The 7,498-nt window shown below is 36.0% G+C and overlaps 1 long non-coding RNA gene and 1 pseudogene across 2 annotated transcripts; both read left to right on the top strand.

The window, feature by feature from the left end:
- Positions 1-1,885: 1,885 nt before the first annotated feature.
- On the top strand, positions 1,886-5,294 carry LOC145636428 (dnaJ protein homolog ANJ1-like; annotated as a pseudogene). The gene is made up of 9 exons (XR_014114129.1): positions 1,886-2,168; positions 2,565-2,664; positions 2,754-2,797; positions 3,242-3,255; positions 3,679-3,694; positions 3,999-4,143; positions 4,231-4,507; positions 4,600-4,798; positions 4,935-5,294. The product of XR_014114129.1 is annotated as a dnaJ protein homolog ANJ1-like (transcript).
- A 295-nt stretch (positions 5,295-5,589) lies between these two features.
- Positions 5,590-6,970, top strand: LOC145636429 (uncharacterized). Its single transcript, XR_014114130.1, has 3 exons — positions 5,590-6,056; positions 6,253-6,387; positions 6,733-6,970. It is a non-coding gene; the product is annotated as an uncharacterized LOC145636429 (long non-coding RNA).
- The last annotated feature ends 528 nt before the right edge of the window (positions 6,971-7,498 follow it).

The raw sequence follows: 7,498 nt of genomic DNA, 5'->3' as shown, positions 1-7,498 counted from the left end.
CCGGAAAGAAGAAGAATTAAAGGTCACTTTTTTAATTATTCATCTCCCATATTTTCAATTCAATAACATGTATTGGTAGGATTCTTTTGGAATGTTTTAGACATTGCAGGCTTAGGACTATGTTATTGAAAGCTGGGGTTTATGACCCGACTCGGCTGTAGTGATGATCTTTATAGTAAGATTATGCCCGTGTTGAATTGGAAGTTTTTAGGGAAACTAAAGCTGGGGCATGGTTTTTGTATGATGTAGTTTAAAGAGCTAGCTCATGCATATGAGGTCCTTAGTGATCCTGAAAAGCGGGAGATCTATGACCAATATGGTGAGGATGCACTTAAGGAAGGAATGGGTGGAGGTGGCAGCATGCACGATCCATTCGACATCTTCCGGTCCTTTTTTGGAGGAAGTCCATTTGGTAAGTAGCCTATATCAATCACTTGAATATAGCACTGTCAAAATGGTTTGACAGTTCGGGTTCGGTTCAATTTGAAATCGGTTCGGTATTAAATCGGGTCGGTTTGAAATCGGTTTAAGTGTCTCGCGGGTCAGTTTCAGTTCGGTTTAAATAGTTATCGGTTCGATTCGGTTTTGGTTTATTCTTGAGCGGTTTTAATTCGGTTCGGGTTGTAAACGGTTCGGGAAGTAAACGGTTCGGTGCAGCCGGGTTGCAGTTTGTTAACGGTTCGGTGTAAACGGTTTTTATACCGGTTTAAACAGTTTCGGGTTGGAAACAGTTTCGAGTTAGAAACGGTTCGGTTCTTTTTCGGTTCAGTTTTATTTTGGTTCGGTTTGTTAACGGATTTGCCTTTTAAACAGTTTAACGTTATTCGGATCAGTTCCATTTCACGTTTAATAAATTATGGTTCGAAACGGTTTATTATTTCAAAAAGTCGATTTTTAATCGGGTCGTTTGGATTCGAACAGTTAAACGATTTTGGTTTGAAATTTCATATTACTTGCTAACCTTTTGCTGGTTAACAAGTTTTATATCAAGCCAAGACTTCATCACTTCATATTTAGGCATTAGGCCTTATATTATACACAAATTCTCATCGATTTCAAAAATACATATCATGTTATTTCAAGTTTAGTCATACTGATCTTACTAGTTTATTACGAAGTAACGTAGATTATAAAAGTTTAGTGTATTAATGAATTATTATTGTTTTACTATCACATTATTAGCTGCTTCTTATTCATCATCTAATTGATATGTCATAATCATGATTTGATGAGTTATTGTGACATCGAAATTACAGTTTGATTTATAGACGGTTCGGTTTGTAAGTGGTTCGGTTTATAAACGGTTCGGTGCAAACGGGTTGCAGTTTGTTAACGGTTCGGTGTAAACGGTTTTTACCTAGGTGCAAACGGTTTCGGGTTGGAAACGGTTTCGGGTTAGAAACAGTTCGGTTCTTTTTCGGTTCGGTTTGATATCAGTTCGGTTTAGAACTGGTTCGGTTTGTTAACGGGTTCGGTTTTTATACGGTTTGACATTATTCGGATTGGTTCGGTTTCGGGTTTACTTAAATACGGTTCGGGTCGGTTTTACAAAATCGGTTCGGTTCTCATTTGGGTCGGTCGGTTTCGGACAGTTAAACGATTTCGGTTTGAAATTTGACAGCACTACTTGAATAGTTTAGTTTTATGTCATGCCTCATGCCTGTTTCCTTTTTTTTTGGGGGGTTGCTAATCCTATACAGTACAATGTAGCAATTATTGATCATGTAATTCATATAGTTTTCTATAACCCTCATAAAAGCCAAATTGGGGTGAGGAATTTTTGCTTTTAGGAATTTCCTTATGAACAGTGTTCGGTCTCTTTTACCCCCGCAATTTTTTATTTCTGTTCTTGCTGAATACTGTTCTTCCTTTTTTGCCCTCATTTTTTTCCACATGGAGTTGTCAGCTTAGAAACTCAGTGGTTTCTCTCTCCTTTGGCCTTCTCTCTCCTCTCGAATCATCTGTATTCTCTCATACCTCCTTTTTCTCCTTCCTTCCTTCGCGAGATCGCCGTCGATCTATCAAAAATGGTTAGAGAAACGCTCAAAACCCTCCTTTCTAAACGCGCACCACCACAACACGCCGCTGCACATCCATTCTTTATTGAACGAACTGACGTCGATTTGATTGGTCAGCTTATGTAGTGCAAGCCTCTTTCCGAACAAGAGGTTTTCATTCTTTCTCTTTCTTCAATGTGAATGTGCTTGATCCATTTGTTTTCTTTACATCTATTTGTGTTCCTTTTCAATCCAGCTTGTTAATTTTGGGATTTTTGTTTTGTTTTTGAGGGTTTCTGGTACATGAAAATGTGTGAAAGTTGCAAGATTTGTTCTGGGTTTGTTGATTATTTATTATTTTTTTTCAATTGAATTAGTTCTGCTGATTTTCTTCTATATTAACCCTCAATTTGTGTAGAAAGTTTGGATTTTCTTCTATATTAACCCTTAATTGTTCATCAATCTTTTGTACTCCATAATTTTTATTTGGATTTGTAATGATTTTAATGAGTGTTATTATGTGTTTGTTGATGATTTATTAATTTTAATTTTGTTTTTGTGCATTAGATTTTTGTAATTTTCAAGAGTTTGGGGGTTTTCGTCTTCAAGCTCCCTTCCTATGGATTCGAAGTCGCCGTTTTTTGGGGTTTCCTATGGATTTAATAGGGTCAGCCTCTAATTTCGTTTCCATTTTCTTAATTTTTTATCTGACTTTTGATTTTAATCTTTCGTTCTTTTCATCGTTTTATTTTTCAGGACGATGAGCTTCGCAAACAGTTCGAGGCTACACAAAATGACTGGTAGATATTCATCTTTTTGAATTTGTACTACAATTTTTTTGTGTGCTATTGGTGTGCTTATGTTGCTCATTCTTCAAGAACTGAAAATCGATGTCACATGCTTAGAATTCAGAACTTCAGACTCCCCGAATAAAACATTGTAACTTTTATGTGTGTTGATTACTCTATTTCTATTTGAGTATATTTTGTGCGATTGCGTCTATAGCTTAAGTGCTTGTTTTATTTAAAAACTTCTATAAATCAGAATTTTCATATAACTAATGAGGAACATTTTGTTACTTCTACCAAGCATATAAGCCAGGGTTGTGAAATTTTGGTGCCATGATTCAGTTTTACCTTCCCCCAAACCCCAAGAGTGGTAGTTGTCTTGTTGGTTTCCTGCTTTGTGATTTTGCTAGCTTGAAATTATTAGGAGATTTATTGATCATTGTTTTGCCTTTCCAGTTCTGGAATTAGAGGTACCAACCCTGGAATATCTACCTTTTCTCCGTTATGTGCTGCTATTCTGCTAAGGTATTGCTGATTTTAATTATTACTTTGTTATGGTCATCAAATAGGTTTGTCGATATTGCCAGCAGCAACCTGATAATTCAACATGTTTCATTTGTCAAACCTTAGAGAATTTGTGGATATGCGTAATATGTGGTTTTGTGGGTTGTGGAAAGTAATAACTCTTTCTCTTATGAGAAAATTTTGCATTGTATAACGACTATAACCCCGAGTTTCAACTTTCAAGTAGCTAATGCTAAGAAACTGCTATCATTATTCAAATGGCCAAAGGAATGTCAAGAAAAAAAAAAATCAAAATAAAAACATCAAACAATATATGTAATATACCTGTCAAATAGACAAGATATTCTAATTGTTAATTTTTTGACCAGGAAGCATTTAATCCAGGTATAAAGAGGGCCACGCTATTATGCATTGGAAAGAAACACAACACTGTTATTCCCTGGACTTGGAAACTAGGCGTGTTTGGGACTATGTTGGTGACAACTATGTTGCACCGTTTAATACGTTCCTTGTTCACATGCTATGCATGGCTGTGGAAGCTGTGAATGTAGTGGGGATCCTGGAATAAACGATGCTATTGTAAATAGTAAAGTTGAAGCTGTATTTTTTTTTTTTTTTTTTAATTTTCTTAATTTAAAGCTATAGATCTTTGTTTTGTTGCTGCAAGTAATTCATTGTTGATGGTTAGGTGGTGGTGGTAGTAGCCGAGGAAGAAGGCAAAGGCCGGGAGAGGATGTAGTTCATCCTCTGAAGGTATCACTTGAAGATCTCTTTACTGGGACGACAAAGAAGCTCTCCCTCTCTCGTAATGTAATATGTTTGAAGTGTACTGGGTAAGTATATATATGATTTGTTTTCAGAGCTTTGTCTCCCATTTGTTGATCCATTCCTAACTTAATTGTTATTTATACATGTAACAGCAAAGTATCAAAATCTGGAGTTTCCATGAAGTGTTCTGGATGTCAAGGTACTGGTATGAAGGTGTCTATTATTAGACATCTGGGCCCCTCAATGAGACAGCAAATGCAGCACCCTTGCAATGAATGCAAAGGGACTGGAGAGACAATTAATGACAAATATCGGTGCCCTCAATGCAAAGGTGAGAAGGTTGTGCAGGAGAAGGTCTTAGAGGTTGTTGTGGAGAAGGGCATGCAACATGGACAGAAAATTACTTTCCCTGGAGAGGCTGATGAAGCTGTATGTCATAAACCTCTCTTTGTTGTTGGTTTGATATAGTTTGTATTGATTGTTGGCTGATAGGCTTACGCCTTTTCTCTATTTATCTGCAGCCTGATACTGTCACCGGAGATATCGTCTTTGTCCTGCAGCAGAAAGATCATCCTAAATTCAAGAGAAAGGGCGAAGATCTCTTTTATGAGCGTACTCTGAGCCTGACTTAAGCTCTTTGTGGCTTTAGATTTGTGCTGACCCACCTTGATGGAAGGCAACTTCTTATCAAATCAAATCCAGGAGAAGCTATCAAGCCTGGTTAGTATCTTGTTGGAAATATTCAAGTTTATTCGACCTGAGCATTTTGAATTTTAGTAGAATGACAATATTTCAATTTTGATCATCCCAAATCACTACTAAATGTGCATCTTTTTTTGTTGGTATGTCCGAGCAGATCAATTCAAGGCAATTGATGATGAGGGTATGTCAATTTACCAGAGGCCATTCATGAAGGGCAAGATGTACATCTATTTCACAGTGGAGTTCGCCGATTCTTTTAACCCTGATCAGGTTAAAGCATTGGAAGCGATCCTTCCACCTAAGCCATCGATGGCTCTCACTGTTGTTTTCTCCTTTGAACTGTGGGTGGAGTTTGAGGTTGAGTTCTGTTGAGTATTTGTGTGATTAAATGAAGAAGTAAGACTAATGTAAAATTCTTATTCTCAGGTTAAATTTTGATTTTTTTTAAAAAAAATATAATTTTATGTTGTTTAGGAGTTTGATTATTATGTTATAAATTTTATAATTTTGTTGATTATTGCGTTATTATCCATTTCAAAATTTCAAGTTTGGAGGAACCCCTTAGATTTGATAATCTGTTGAGCAGGTGCATCACATCAAACAGCTGTAAGTCAGTGAGCTTCGAGCTTTTTCATAATCTTATATCATATGATGATATGAATGTTTTTGGGGAGATTTCCTCATTTGATTTGTCTTTTGAGATATTGCAGAACAATCTAAGCTCTTTCTCTGAAAATTATAATATAAATTATACATCACATGCTTGCCTAAAGATAGTTAATTCCAGTCAAATCATACAAGATAGAAAACATGATAACAAATTGTCGGCAGAGTAATAGTATTGAAGAATTTTAATTTAGGATGTGATAATTATAATTTAAGCAGTTCACATTTTTAACTATTGAACTGTTTTTGAGCTTACAAAAAATTATTGCTATTAAACTGAGAATTGAAGGAAAAAGCTTAAAGTCTCTTCCATACTTAAGACTGTTGTAGTTGAGAATTTAAATACTCTTGTCCAAAATGCCCAGCTTGTTCAGGGTTATGCAATTGTTCTTGTCCCAAATGCCCAACATGTTCAGGATTATGCAATTGCTTGTCTTATTTGCTTTGCATGTTAAGAAATTCGCAAATCTTATTTCAGTTGCTTTACGTGAGATTATGAGATGAGAGCTTCTCTGGCTCTCAATTTAATGCTTCTCAGAGGAGAATCATGAGTGCTCTTTCCATAATCGTCAGAACAATGTCAATTTTAACGACCTTTTGGTTCTATCAGGTTTGTTGGTGTTGATTTAGTTTTTTCACCTTTGTTTTTTTTATTATTTCTTTTTGATTATTTGTGTTACACAATTAGTTATACATGTTTTTTATCTGATTGATGATTGTCTAAGGTGTTTGCGGTGGAATAAAAACATGGGTTAATGTAATTATTTCTACGGAGCTTCCATATATCTTATATTCTGTTGGTCTAGGCTTCCAGCTGTTACCTTGTTCTTAGTGAAGTTGGCAAATCATCACTACATTTCAAGAGACGGTTGCAGTCAACTGACATTTTTGTGGAGCGGAAAATTATTCTAGAAGCTTCTGATGGCCTATAAAAGGCTCAGGTATACTCATCTTCTCTGTTTTTCTACCCAAAAATGGCCATCGACAATAATTATGACAGTAGTTTGTCAATATAATTAGCCCTTGAAAAATTACTGCTATATGCCTTGTCATATTGGTACTGGAAAGGTTATATTGATGTTAACCTTATATGTTTTAGTTACTTTTTTGGGTTAGCTGAGTTTTGATTTGTTTAAAAGAATAATTTAGAATTTTGGGTTCAGATTTTAGTAGGATAAGGGGTGTCAAGCAGCAGTGGTGAAGTCGGGGTCTCTGTCATTCACCTTTTGGGGTTTAGGGTATAGTAAGATCAAGGGTTTATGATGGGTTTTGTTTTGGGTTTGTAGCTTGAAGACAAGGAGATGCTTCTGCCCCATTCTAAGGTTGAGTATTACTTCTATTACCACAAGAGGTCGGGTTTGGTTGGGTAGGCTAACTGGTTGAGGCTGGGAAGCTTGACAGAAGATGGGTTTCTAATAAGGAGAACTTGGATTAGTAGCTACTTTGATATTATAGGTTCTTGTCTGTTATTTGTCTATTTGCTCATGGATCATGATTACTTGGGGATGCTTTTGATATTATAGGTTCTTGTCTGTTATTGGAGATGCTTTTGTGTTGATAAGCTAAGCTCCTTTTATTTGCATCTCTTTGATATTTGCAGTTTGCCTTGCATTATTCATGGTCGACTAAGTTGGGTGTATAGTGAGCTTTGTCAAATATTTGAGCATTGCTTCGACCAAGTGGCATCTTAATTTGAACAATGCCTGAAGCCAATGTTACTGTCTAGAAGTTCAGAGAAGCTTTCCTCTTGCGTATTAATTTTTACATTACCGGAATTCAGACCTCAAAGAAAATCAGGAATGTTTGGCTTGTAATACAGGAATTTCTTATGTATGTTTATATTAATTATGCAAAGCCAAACCACTGGATTCCTTTCATTTAAATGTCATGGCTAATATGATCATCTCATCCCCTTCCCTAAAAACATTTGTCAAACGCTATGTTTTATGATCGATAGATGGCCATTTTAAAGCTCATTTGTAAAATATGAGTGTTTGACCATTTTTGGGGCCTCCTAGTACGGGCTTTTTAGTTAAGACTTAGGGCCTGTTC

Source organism: Chenopodium album, chromosome 6, assembly GCF_948465745.1.
Source record: "Chenopodium album chromosome 6, dcCheAlbu1.1, whole genome shotgun sequence".
Lineage (NCBI taxonomy): Eukaryota > Viridiplantae > Streptophyta > Magnoliopsida > Caryophyllales > Amaranthaceae > Chenopodium > Chenopodium album.
This window is presented reverse-complemented; position numbering and strand designations above follow the sequence as displayed.